General features: G+C 36.8%; 1 protein-coding gene and 1 long non-coding RNA gene across 7 annotated transcripts in view; one reads left to right on the top strand and one right to left on the bottom strand.

Annotated features, from left to right (window-relative positions):
- Positions 1-4,355, top strand: part of LOC143444056 (uncharacterized) — a 29,063-nt gene extending 24,708 nt beyond the window's left edge. Inside the window, exon 3 of the long non-coding RNA XR_013113581.1 lies at positions 3,075-4,355. This is a non-coding gene — a long non-coding RNA (uncharacterized LOC143444056). The remainder of the gene's footprint in view (positions 1-3,074) is intronic.
- Zbtb20 (zinc finger and BTB domain containing 20) overlaps positions 1-13,883 on the bottom strand; it is a 716,739-nt gene extending 702,856 nt beyond the window's left edge. For all 6 annotated transcript variants that reach the window (XM_076942937.1, XM_076942948.1, XM_076942927.1 and 3 more), the window contains exon 1: positions 13,785-13,883. The gene's annotated coding sequence lies outside the window, so the exon portion shown is untranslated. The remainder of the gene's footprint in view (positions 1-13,784) is intronic.
- Positions 13,884-14,617: the final 734 nt, after the last annotated feature.

Raw genomic sequence — 14,617 nt, 5'->3', positions numbered from 1 at the left:
GAAAACAAAAGAGGTAAACATTCTAGAAACACAAAAGGATTAAGAATGGAGGCAGACTGAATTGTCAGAGACAGTTTCATTATAAGAAACAGTAAATAGAATACTTGTCAATTCTCTAACAAACATACTGTTAAACAAGCTCTGGACACCTGAAAAGAAAAAGGGACAAATGAGTAAGAGAAGATCCACTAGCTGAAGCTAACTATCAGCTAACATCTGATGCACGTAACATATACACTCCACCCAGTAACAATTATTCTAACCACAATTTTCAGGGCATTTTACAGATTTTTTTCAATGTTACTAGATTTTTCTTTTTTCTACTCTTTTTCAAAATTGACTTTGATATTAATGGTCATTTTGATTCCCTAGGATCTATTTGGTACTGAGACTGGATGGAGGAAAAGCTGAAGTCAACAGACTTAGCTTTATTTAAGAATGACTGAAGCAATCAGAAGCCACCACTGCTTAGCACTAGACACACATGTGCCATCTGACCTCCTCTTCCACAAGGAAGCAAGCTACTCAACTACTCTTAGCCTTCCTCATCTTTAAATGGTTACAACCTTAACTCAGAGCCCTACAAAGCAAATGACCCTAAGTATGTCAATCATTTAAACACTGATCAGCACAAAATTTATAATAGGAATGAAATCTATAATAATGATTCAAAATGGATATGATCCAATTCACTAGTTTATACTTACAGTAACAGATAACTGCTAAATGAGCATATACCTACAGTATATAAGAAATTATGGTACACATTTGAATTTGGTTTTCCAGGTTAATTAACTTGGGTATTATAAAATTTAAACTACATTTTTGTTATTACTTTTAGCTTTTAATTCTAACAGACTGTCATCATCAAGACCTAAGTCAAAATAAGCAATTGCTTTGAACAAAGCTTCAGATATTAAAATATATGCATTAGCAACTAAGTTTTATATATGTGTATGTATATGCATGTGTCCATATATGTGTGTTTTTAAAAACCACAGTTTATCTAACATGGTGGAGAAAACACTGACATTCAAGGAAAAGAAAATTTAAAACATAAATTCTGAACCATTTGCCCTTATATACATAAGTACAAATGTTTACTTACTTAAAAAAATATCTTGCTGGTACAGGAATAGTCAAATCAACCAAGAAGACAGACAAAACAGACACTCATTATACAAATGGCAGTAAGGCAAATCACTGCGGAAAGACAAGAAAATACAACAAATAGAGCCAGAAATATATTGCCCTTAATAAAACTATTTTAATTTATTTCTACATAATACACAAAAAATCTAATTCAGGGAATAATTTATTAAAAGGCAGAAAGAAACATGATAACATACTTCTACTAATTATCATATGCTAAAGGACATAAAAATCAAGATAGAAGGGGTATCTAGAATATATAAAGTACTCACACAAATCAATAGGAAAGAGCCATCCAAAAAACAAATAGCTGAAAGTATGAACAATCATTTCTTGAGGGAGAGAGAGGTGCAAAAGCAAAAAACAAAAATGTTTTCATAGCCAAATTGGTAAGTACAAAAACTCAAGTGAAGACTCAAATGGGATGTGTTTTACTCATGTAAGTGGTCAAATTTAAAACTCTGACAGTAAGTACTGTAAGATAAAAAGAAGGAAGATGAACGGCAATGTTATGTGTACCACTAGTGCAGGACAAATGACCCACAGGACCTCAGCCAGGCAATGTGACAACTACTGTAATTATGGAATATTAAGCACCTAGGAAAACAGCAACTCCAGGCTGAGTGCATAACAAAAGACTTTCTTGAAAATGTTAGTAAGAAACAGCTCAAATATTCAACAGCAAGACAGGCAACCCATGTTATGTACAAGTGAAAGTGAACTCTGAGTTATTATGCACAACATAGGTGAATCTTAATAATTAAATGCTGAGCAAAGTAATGATGAGACAAATACAGAATGATATTTATGGTTTTATCTAGTCACATCTCTAAGTGGTAATTATAAATTTTCATGTTTAAAAGTTTACAGATAAACAAAGACAAATTTTAGGATGTTGGTCAATAAGCCAAGTATGGTGTTGCACTTGGGGGCTCAGGTAGAATTAGACTGTTATGGGTAACAGTCCTACAGCAGCTTGGGCAACAGAAAAAGAACATAACCCCACCAAAAATAAATAAATGAAAAAAGTATTAAAATATATTTCTATATCCATATACTGTCCTATCATATCAATATATCCAAATAAAAAATTAGTAATTCCTAATATTTGTGCTTATTTTAGAAAATATATTGTTTCTGATAACACAATATCATGATTGAAATTTTTAACTTCAAAATAGCTAAAAACGGAGCTATGTGTTTTAAAAATATCTCCAGATAAAGAGTAACCTAAAAATCAAGGAAGTGGAAAAACTATTTCAAACTGTCTACAATATAGCTAATACCTTTAAAGGCATTGTCAGAGAAAGATGAAAAATAAGTGATAATGCTGTTTTAAAACATTATACTTGTCAGTGTAATCAACTGGCATCATATATTTTCCTTTATTTGGCCATATTTTCATTTCTATCTAAATCAATCTTCTAAGACCTAGTCTAAGCCTGTTTTGATCTGATGCTGGTATTATTTGTTATTTATAATTTTGCATTAATTTCTATAAGAAAATTGAACTGTAATTCAGCTATAAATTTTGTACATTCTTTATCAAAATGGAGTATTACATGAAATTAAAAGATTATATTACTTTCCATAACCTCAAGTAATTTAAATTAAAAAAATACTCATTTCCTATAATTCAACTTACCATGTTTCTTTCTCATTTTCTATGCCAACTGGTATCTGTAACACTGATACCTTGTATTAATGTTCATAGTTTATAGTGAACTAAAGCAACAAGAGTTTCTAAATAATGCTGATCCTTCCAAACTGCCAATTTTGGAATTTGGTTTTTACTGTTTTCTTTGCCCTTTTTGGGGGGTGGGGGGGTGGGGGAGTTGGTTTCATGTTGAAATAATGGTTTCTTACTATGACCTGCATCATGCTTATTCAACTAAGACATTTTCTATTTCATCACTTCCTAGATACATTTAATCTTAGGTGTTCTTTGTGACTTTGAAGTCTGGAAACTCCGTTGCAGCACCTCCTGATTCCTGCACAGGTCAAGCAGCACTGGCATCTTATGAACTCCGCCCACCCTACAGGGAGCCTCTGTGGAAATTTGCCCTATCTATTTAGACGCTCATCTCGTGCATTTTAGAATGGAGAATTTTTCTCAGACTGTCCATAAAGGTGTCACCCTTCTTTAAGTCAAAACCACAAATCAGCAAACCCTTTCAAGTCATACACTGATTCTTATGGTTCTCAGACTGCTGAGTATTTTAGTACTTTAGTATTTAATCTAATTCTTCCCTTTGTAATTCTCAGCGTTCACAAGTTTGATTTCAATAGCCTCCAAATTCAACCATCTTTATTCAACATTTTTCATGTTTTATCTTTGTTCTCTAAGAGCTTTGATGTATTTCTTGGCCTTCTAGTTCATTGATTCATATTTCAACAAGGACAGTGTTCTTTGACTCATCCGTTGATTTATTCAGCTGAGATGTTTCTTAATACCTAAAATTCATTATTTGACTTTCTTTTTGGTGGTCCTTCCCACTTTTTTCAAACTCAAGTTTCATTTACTTTTTTTTTCCAGAGAGGGTTTCTCTGTGTAGCCCTGGCTGTCCTGGAACTCACTCTGTAGACCAGGCTGGCCTCAAACTCAGAAATCTATCTGCCTCTGCCTCCCAAGTGCTGGGATTAAAGCCATGCACTTCCCGGCTCATTTACTTTTACCAACAGTAAGCAGTAACTTGAGGAGTTCAGTCTGACTTTCCCACATGACCTCACTCTTGCCCTTGTTACCATGTCCTGCAATCTAATAGTTTCTGTTGCTATGTCACTGGCTCTTAGCACTGGTTGCTGGAGTATCCTAAATGGCATAAATACTGCAAGGATGAAAAGCAGATGTTCTGTTAATTCTCCGCCAAGATACATAGAGGACAACGTCTGCCCTCTACCTCTGCTTGTTCAGCCTTAGAGACAGAAAGATGCTCCTTAGCTGCTCTAGTGTGGGAGTTTTGGATACTTAACACGAATGAAAACTGACCAGAGGCTTCTGGAGTCCAAACTTTCCTTCCAATGTCTGCTGCTTTCTGATATGTACCCTGAGTACTTTTCTCTTAATTGCTTGCCCAACTAAAGGAGAAAATTTTTCAGAATAATGTTACCTGCACAAGGTGCTAAGCCCACTGTTCTCATATCTCAACAGTCATTTCATTCACAAAGAGAAGCATTTCATAATTATAAAGGGAAAAAAAAAAAAAAAAAAAAAAAACTCCTACAGGTCAGCTTGTTTTTAAAATTCCCACATGAACAGAAGCCTGAAAGCAGGATTGGGATCTGTAGATCTGAAGTGTGTTTGAATATTGTTGTAAGTATTCCCTTAAATCAGCAGCGTTCTCAGTAAGCTGAATACAGTATATAAAAACAATGATGTGTTTTCCATATGTTCTCAAAAACAGATCTTAAATATACTACAGCTATTAACCATCCTATGTAAACATTAATGGAATACCACTCTTAGCTATTCCAAGACACAAGTATCTTTTGTTTTAATACAACTTCAAACCAGTTTTCTCCAATTTCAGTTAGAAGAAAAGCAAATTATAACTTTGGGCAATCAGATAAATTTCTCAAATATACTAGCAAGTCATGCATATGTTAAAAGCATGCCAGCTACTATCCAAAAGTTCAAACATTCCTCAACATGATTTACACAGCATAGCCTTCCATCATTATTGGTTTTGATTAACTGTATTTTTGTTCTCTGAATATCACAAATGGTAAAGTGTTTAATTAAGCACAGTTTCTAAATAACTCAGAATATAAAGTGAAATTAGTAAAATAAATAAATAAATAAAATTTAAAAAGAAAAAAAAACTTTTTTAATTATATAGAAGTTTGTGATCACTCCTCGTTCAAGAATTTTAAAAGTTCATATAAAATGTACAAAAATCTCAATTGCAATCTCTAAAGTACACAAAGTACTGTGGTTTATTGTCCTACTATCTAGATAGGAATCATGTAGGATATGAAATTTGGGTTTCATCCTTGAATCGGTAGGTAATGTAATTCTGTGTACTCTATTCCACACAATATCCTGAATTGATAGAAGTAGATTTGCTTTACCATTGATAGTGGTATCTGATATAGCTGATATATTTCTTTTCTGAATCACAGTAAATAAAATTTTTATTGGAACTTCTGCCATGATGGAATTTCATTAAGTAGCTAAGAAGATGATGGATCATAAGCATGTGTAAAGATGTCTGGCTCTGGTAAATTATAATAGGTAATGTCAATTTTCACAATGTTAAATTTGAACAAGAATTATTTGAAAATAAAAAAAAAAATGGACAGCTACTAAGCAAGACTTTCATCACATAGATGTAAAATATCATGACCAACAATGAGTACATTCTGTGTGACGTGTACCAAACCAGCATGAAGGCTATCAGGATAAGAGCCACATCTATCCTTAACAGTGCAGCATGGTTCTAAATGGTACCTCTCTCAAATGCTGAGGCCCAAATAACTAAAGTTAGTGGGAGTCACACTGTGCTTGAAACACTGAAATCAACTTTACACCAGAGCTATCCATTGTTTGGATAGCAAAACTCGGTAAGATAAATGAGGCGGTGGGAAGAAAGAGAGCGAGAGAAAGAGAAAGAGAGAGAGAGAGAGAGAGAGAGAGAGAGAGAGAGAGAGAGAATGAGAATGAATGAATATACCTACAAATACAGAAAAATAATCTCCATTTACATAAAACGAGAAGGAATGGTCACCAACTTCTACGTTGAAACTGAAATATATAATATCTGAATGAGAAGAGCCTAGGATCCTGTTCATTTTTATACTTATTTTTTAGCTCAAAAGCCCCCAACTTAGCAATGCTTTGCTCTAAAACCCTTTCAAGAGCAAGAAAGTGTATTATGAGGCCAAGCTTTCAAAGGTGCTTCTCTGAGAGTTTGTCATATAAAGAACAGTAAAATGCAAACACTATAGCTTAAGACCAGGTACCACGGGCTGTCAAAAGAACAAACACAAGAGCACCATTCACAATAAACCTGAAGAGAAAAGCTGCCATGCATGAATTGAATGCTAATAATTTTTTAACCACACAGTGTCTTTTCAGTGATATAACTATTTGAACCATGCAAAAAAGATTACTGTATTTTATTTCATTATGTGGTAAAATCAGAGTATGAATAAACATCTGAAATACCGTCATAAGGAAAAGTAAAATTGCAGAAGTGATGGTTCATCGATTCATTACCCCCTCAGTATTCATACTATCAAACTTAACATGTGTACACTTAGCAAAGTAAGCATAGCACCTCTGAAAAGCATGTGGCACCTGCTGTATTTTACAGACAAAGGGCACATGAGTGGCTGGGCTAGCTAACTATTTGGAATTATATTTAACTTTAAACGTTACTATTGCCAAGCATGAAAGCATAGGTCTTTATCCCAACACTCAGGAGCAAGAGGCAGGCAATACTCTGAGTTGAACAACAACTTGGTCTACATAGCAAGTTTTGAGCCAGCCAGTGGCTACACTGTCAAACAGTGAAACTCTGTCTTAAAATATACAAACATTTTACTCTTTATTCACAGCCATTGACTACTCAAAATAATCCAAACTCACGTACAGGACCTGAGCTGGTAATCTGAAATCTATTTAGCATATATATTATACTATTAAATAAAACTGGGCCTCCCTTTGGCTAATGGCATCAAGGAAAAATTAGTTTCACACAAAACTTCTAGATCATATCCCATGATAAGCTTAGTAGAACCTGGCTTAAAACTCTGTGAATATAAGATGAAAGATGTCAAAAGCTAAATTTCATAATGAACTAAATAAAATTAATATATCAAAGTTCTTTTACCTCTCATATCCATCCAAACATCATGGAAGCTAACAAGTATTTTGAAAACTGGATTCTAAACAGGCTTTCACAAATTCCTCCAAAAACAGTTCAAAATTGGGTGACATAGAATAAACACTCAATATGTGGTTTACCAGACAGCTTATTGCAGTAGCTTGCCTTTCTCTACAATGCAATTAAACATATTGCCTAACTGCATGCTAGCATTATCATGATTTCTTTAAAAAAAAAAATCTTTGTATTTCAAACTCTTAGTGGTCCATGATAATGTTAGGCAGTGATTTTTGAAGCATAAAGGTACACAAAGACGTTTAGAAATCAGTAGGATCTGTTGGTTTAAATGTATATTTCTGCCCTGCCTTGGCTATTGAATGAATGAATATATATATATATATATATATATATATATATATATATATATATATTCAATCCCTGGTGGTTCTGGAGATGGCTCTTAGTTACTCAGACTTTATCTATATAAGAGTAAGGGTATAAACTTACATTCCTTCCTTAAAGACATATATATTGATCTACACATATATTGTATGGAATTAGAAAATGACTGTTAGCTACCTCATTCTATTACTACCAGCTTCTTTCAATTAAACAACCTTATGCTGGATACAAACAATCACCATAAATCCTATTACTATAGCTTTCTGAACCAGGGCGAGTTGGTGGGTGATATATGCAAACTAGTAAATTTATTCTTTCTAATTATAAAAGATAATAAGTAACTGATACTGTGTCTACATTTAAAGTTCCTATGTCTGAATGCAGTATCACTAAATTGAGACAACATCACTAACGATAGGACATACCCAAGTTCAGATAACTAGTCAACAGCAGTCCCGACTAACTATATCCAGATTTCTGGTTATATGCAATAAAGTAAAATAATTAAGTTTAATATAGAAGGGATTTAAAAGGTAGATAATAGCATGTGTTTTAAAAACCCTCTTCTGAATTTAATGAGTTTTACTTAATTATCTAACATTAGGAAAATAAGTTTAAAAGACCAAAACTGACTAAAAGTAATGAATATATATACACTTATCCTTAAATAGAAACCACAGAAAAGAACATTGCTGACGTCTAAAGAAAGCCAGAGATGTACTGAGCATGAGAAAGAGAGGGCTGGGCAAGAAAGAAGGCAAAGGAGAGGGAAAGGGAGAGAAAGGGAGATGGAGGAAAGGAGGAAAGAAGAGAGGTACCTACCGTGGGGGGGTGGATATAGATGTAACAGCTGGTTTTGTTTCTTTTGTTTTGTCAAGCTTTAGAGGTGCTTACAGATCCTTTTGCAATGTTAATATGTATTCCAAAATGTACAGAGAAAATTAATTTCTGATCATTTATAAAAAGCCCTCAAGTAGAAATAAGTAAATCTCAGGAAACTTAACAATGACAAAGATAATGGGCACCAAGAGTTTCAAAACTAAAAATCCCAATCTTTTTTGTCTTTTGCTAAATCAAAAGCTTTTTTCCATTGAAAGTCAAAGTCAAAAGCAATTGAAGAGATTAAGTCAGTATACTCAACTCTAAACTGTGTGTATCTTTCTCCTGATGTACATATTCATGAGCTGACAATAAAGACAAGCTGGCTGCTTTGTTTGACTAAGTTCTGTTTACTTCATACTGTCAAGAATGGATTTTGACACTCAGTATTAATATTGCTATTTTTATTGATATAATTAGCACTGCTATAAATAATTCCTTGGCCTGCCATATCTAAGTATACTATTATAATCAGCAATATTAAGACATAGCTTCCTTGAATGATGCTTTGGGAATAGACTGCTGACCCAAAGAGCCATGGTGACCTCAAGATGTAGGAATTACTGAAAAAGAAAATAATAATGTTGTCCTGTCAATAGAGACTGTTTTGTGTATGACTTCACTAAACAAACTAGTTTATATTTGTTTGAAACTCAAGTTTCTCACCAATCTGCTGTTTCAATTTCACATCACACCATATTGTACCTAAAACAGGCAATCTGGATTCCTATTGCTACTTTTTTTTTTCTTCCAAACAGCTCAGGAATGGGCTAAAATATAAAGCTTGAATCTATAAAGCTAAATAAATAAATAAATAAGACACCCCAAATTGAGACTGGGTGGGTGAAAATAAGCATGTTTGAAACCATTTGAATAATTGCTAGTGGGTGGCCAACCCACTTGTGAGTTTTTGATCATTACATGAAAGCAAAATCCAAACATATTTTATCTTGCCTTTAGATCTCATCAGCTGTGACAATAACCTTATCCAGCCTTCAGTGGTTTGTTCATAAAACAAAATGGGGTGACTGACCCAGTACATATTCAACACAGAGTATAAAGGCCAAAACAAAATGACAATACAATTCAAAACAAGTTTGTAGAGATTTTTACACTAGTATATTAAAAACCTTTCTTTGTCTCTATTGCTTGACAGATGGTTAGCCCTCACACAGCCTAGTATCTCTGGCAAAGAAATGACTACGTCTAGCCAATAACACCCCAAATTTTGACTTAAAATGCACTGTACACACGCTTATACATACCTTACAAATACAAAATCTAATACAATTAGTCATGCTTCATTTATTACCATAAAAACCTGACACATGTCAAGATTTTATCTTTTGTACTAAGGCCATCTCACTCTGACACTCATACAACTTATGTGGACTCCAGTCCATGAGCTTCCCACTTCAGTTTTCATTCATTTTATGCACTGCTTGGTAATCATGCTTTTAAAACTTCCAAAATAACATCTTAGCCCAAAGTATTATAAAATTTACAAAGATTTAATTAGCTTGTGTTTCTATGTTGCTCACAGGAAAGTTCTGGTAACTAACAAATTGTGTCAAACAAAATCACTTGGTAACATTGAAAACATTCCATGTCAAGGACCACAGGGCAAGACTGGGTTTATCTAGCACTAAAATATGTCTTTACCTTAAACTGTTTATTAGTAAATACATACTAATACACACACATTGATCAACCACTCTTACTAGAAATAGGAAAACTTAGCTTTAAACATTCTTCTAACCATTCTTCTCCAAGAAAAATCAACTGAAACTATTCTAGTAAATTAAAAGTCTCTATTTTTCCCTCACTCTTCTGATTTGAGCCTTCCTATGCAGCAGTCTCTGTATATGAACCATTCACAAGGTGCTCTAAATGCAGTATGTCCCTTTCTGAAAAAGGCTAATTACAATATGTACTAACATAGAGATTTAAGGTAGGCCTGAAAAGCCAAACCCTCAACAGCAGAGAATGGGATGCACTCTGTACAACAAAAGCTATCTCTTGTAAGGAGTAAATTTATATATCGGTAACAAAACCAGACTCATAACTGACAGAGCAAAATAATGCAAATCAGAACTTGTCATTTGGGAGCTATCAACCAACTTCTAGAAAGGTAAGATTCTCACTACTTGAAGCCACACACTTAAAATTCAGTAACATATGCATTGAACTAGACACCAAGTTTCCTTCTGTTACAACCTAGGGTTTTTTCTACTTATAGACAAAATAGCTAAAATAATGCTAAAATTTTTATATAGTATTCCTGAATCATAAAGGTTTAATAAATCAGAGCAGTGCCAATCAAGTGATTTTGGAGTCTGAAAAGAGAGGGTTAAAAACAAAGTTTGTTTGCTTGTTTCTTTTCCAGGCCTCTCCCTACCTCTTTAATGTTACCTATAAGGTAGTTACAACTTTCATCTTTCCTTGTAAAACTAAAACTGGGGAAATCTGAGATACTTGATTTTTCGGTTATATTCCTAAAGTAAATCCTAAGCAAAAAATTAACATGTATGTTAGTGAGTTAATCATTTTATCAGTTTTGCTAGCAAAACCATGCCACACAGAAATTTTACAGTTAATGTGAAGACATGAGATTTTATTATAAAGCAACATTTTATTTATTCCAAACATATGATAAAAAATAAGAATTTAAAGTCCTTATGTGTCAAAGATTTTTCTGAAATTTTATGAAAACATTCCACAAAAACAATGAGTACAAATAATTTAAATAAACTGAGTTCTTTCAGATTGTTTGGTAATCATAAACACTCTATACTTCAAACTTGGTAACTTCTTTACAACTCTAGTTTTAAATCAGGAAAGCTGCTGGATTTTTTTAAAGTTTAATTTAAAAAAAAAAAAATCTCCTAGCAATGTGGAGTGGACAGTCTATTACCTAGTGATGTGATGACGCTGTTCTCCACAGAGAACAACAATTTCCCCTTCACTTCAGTGTTTCATCCAAAGTATCCAGAACTGCCTTCCACCCATGTAAGAAAACCGTGATTATTTCAGAAAATAAAACTTCCCTTCTATATCTGAAATAATTTAAAATTTATTTATGTTATAAGTCATTTCCTGGAATTTAGTTGCAGCTTTTATTGCTCTTTTAAATGACCAAGTTATTCAGTCTAGGCTTTTATCTGGGAAGTCTAGTTTGTCTGGAAAGTCTTCTGAAAATCTGCACAAGTGACACAAAAAAACAATTCACTTGAAAAGGCTTTGCTCTTCTATCTTCTTCCTTTATCGAAAAGCCAAATTCTTACAGGCAAACAGGAGTAGGCTATATGTCCCAAAGCCTTGCCACATAACTAGGAAAGACTCGGGTACCACATCTAACAGATCTAAACCCACCTCACATACTCTCTCCCTCCATCACTGCGTTAGCTCATGCTGTCCTCCTGATATCACCTAGTCAATAAAGTCAGGATGTGGATCTGTGTTTTCTTAGTATAGTGATAGTCCCAAAATGCTGACCTATCTAGGGAAACATAAAGACAGCTTCCAGGAAACAGATAAAATTTAGTAAGATTTAAGCTCCTTTCTCTAACCTAATAGCATTAGAAGGTCAACAGGAAAGGGCGTTATTGCTTTGGAGCATGGTGGGGGGGTATGCCTATCACCTGATCTTCAATCTGAAATGCTTGTACTTCATTCATCTAAGACCTGAATCAAAGCCCAAAATGCCTGATTGATTCACTCACTGTGCAGCTCAGAGATTTCCGGAAATCTCCATTTTCTTCTCCTCACGTGTTTATTTCAGCACCATTTGACCTCAAACTAAAAACTCTACAAATGGAAATTCACTGAAAATCAGAAGCCCAATCTAGGGCTTTTACACCAGAGCAACTGAACAGAACCATCTGTGGTTCTTCAACAATTCTAAAACCAAGTTTCTTGGGAGGACTCAAGAGACTATGACCCTGTATGCACTCTGATTGTTTATTAGGAATTCTACTGAGCAAAGGTCTGAGAATAAGTGACTTGTTAGTTTGGTTTTTATCTTCTTTTCCTAGAAGTCAAACCTAATTGTAAAGCAAAAATACAAAAATGTAATCAGTTCTTGACATGCTCATTTGTGGATAGGTACAGAGGGATGGGATCTATTCCCACGATATAGAAAAAAGTCCTTGAGACAAGCAGCTAAACCAGGAATACAAGTAAATCCTGTGAGAATTTTAAGCTGCCATTGATTCCTTGAATTGAGAGCTCATACTATTTTCCACAAATTGGTATTTGGATGTTTTAAGTTTTTCAATGGCAACAAGTTGCAGTAGTAACTTTGACCACTGTTCACTTGAAATCACTGTATACTTTGAAATTTTTTATCAGCAGAAAATAACAAAGCGAGAAAATTCCACTTTAGTAACATTTTGGTATTTGTGCATGGGGGCAGGATGTTTAAAAAACAGTAAAGGCAAATTTCACTGTCTACAAAGGTAACATGTTCAACTTAAATCTGGGCCAAGGATTCTGAGAACTGTACTATCAGCCGCAGGCTTCCCGTCTTCCCATGCCATTCAGAGTTCTGTTGGAGAACTGTCTTGCTTCTTCAGACCTCATTTGACCCAGTTCGGAGTAAGAGATCATCGGATTACCGAGCTAGGTAGAGTAGCTGTACGCCATATTGTGTTTTTCGCTAATGTTTATAGTCTGTGTGTGTGCCTAGCATATGCTTGTGCAAGTGTGTTTATCAATACAACTTTTACGAAATCCCTGCCTCCTGCCTCTTCTGCATCCTTAGGAAGGGGAGGGGCTGAAGGGGACCCTGAGAGCCACACACAGGGAAACGCATTAAAACAACTAGAGGACCACATTTGAACTTCAAAACCATACTCCAATATTTGGGGATTGGGTAGGTTTTGCTATTTAGTTTTGTTTTGTTTTGTTTTATATCTCAAGGTATGAAAGAACGTTAACATTTTTTTTCTAAATGTTTCGAAAGTGCTCCAAAGGCTAAAGAGAAACCGATAGGGTTCATTCCTTGCCAAGCCCCCCAGTCTATGAGTGCGAGCACGGCAGGCGGGGCTACACGTCCCAGCCCGGGTTCTCTGAAGCTAGTCCTCCGCGCGGGAGGAAAGCGAATGGGAGAGCTGAGGGAGGGAGAAGAGAGGAGAGGGGCGGGAGCCGGCGCCGCCAACAGCTCCGGAGCCCCGGCCGGTGCCCCTCAGCTCCTCTTCTGGGAAGCCGCGACTCCAGGAGCGGGGAGGAGAGACAAGACGCGGTGGCAGCGACCGGGAGCGCGCCTGTGCTAGCCGCGGACCCTCCCCGCAGGGTCGCGCGAGGCCGCCGGGCGAGCGCAAGGAGGGGCGGCGGGAGGGTGCGCGGGGCGGGGCAGAAGCCCCGGGCTGCGGCTCGGAACTCGCGCCACGGCCCCACCCCGCCCCCTCCTCGGCGGCCAGCCACCCCCGACTCCCGGCGACTCGCAGACGCCGGGCCGCGCTCCGCACGCTCACACCCCTCCCTCCCGCCCGCCCCACAACAAATTAGAGTTTTTGGCGTTACCTCCTCGCGCTCTTTAATCTTCTTTCCTCAACTCCTAAACTTCCCCCCGCCCCTACTTCTTCGGCAGAAGGCCCACATTGGGCGCCTGAAGCCGCGAACCTCTAACTTGGCCTACTATTGGGCGGATCGCACGCCACTCGGTGCTTGAGCTGACCAATAACGATTGGACAGCCCTCGTGAGGTTGCCGCCCATAAACAAAATGCACTCTTCCTCCTCCCCTCCGCGGCCCCGCCCCTAACTGCCCCGTTCCTCATCTCTGTCATATTTGATTGGTCTAAGAGATACCCAATCCGCTATCTCAATCATCTATTGGTGAATACAAACTTCAGTCAAAACACTTTTAACAGTCTATTGGTCAATGGTCTCAACACTTCCCGCCCACCAGCGCCCTGTGTTGAGAGGCTAGTCGTCTCTCGTTGTTCAGTGATCCAAGAGCTAGAGAACTATTGGTCGACAGAGGCCGTCAGACCGGACTGTAGTGATCGGTGATTGGTCAGGATAGGTACGATCAAGTTTGGTTGTTTACTCCTCCTTTCCCCACCCTCCTTTTCATCCACATCCCCGCCCCCTCCCGACTGCTTTTACTTTCTACGCATTTCTATTTCCTCCTTTATTTATTTATTTGTGATAAACTTAAATGACCCGAGGATAGAGGCGGGACTCCAAGAGTGGCTAGAGGATGACGGGCGGCGGCCTGGGGCCAATTGTCGCGGAGACTGCGGGGTGAGGGGCAGCGGCGGCGGCCAGTGAGAAGCAGGTGTCTGGCGCGCGCCGCCTCTGGAGCCGGGATGCCCCAGCGGAGGCGGCGGTTACCCGCTGTCTGGCTCGCCAG

Source organism: Arvicanthis niloticus, chromosome 12 (assembly GCF_011762505.2).
Source record: "Arvicanthis niloticus isolate mArvNil1 chromosome 12, mArvNil1.pat.X, whole genome shotgun sequence".
Taxonomy (NCBI): domain Eukaryota; kingdom Metazoa; phylum Chordata; class Mammalia; order Rodentia; family Muridae; genus Arvicanthis; species Arvicanthis niloticus.
Note: the sequence above shows the minus strand (reverse complement) of the source record. Positions and strands in the feature narration are given on the sequence as shown.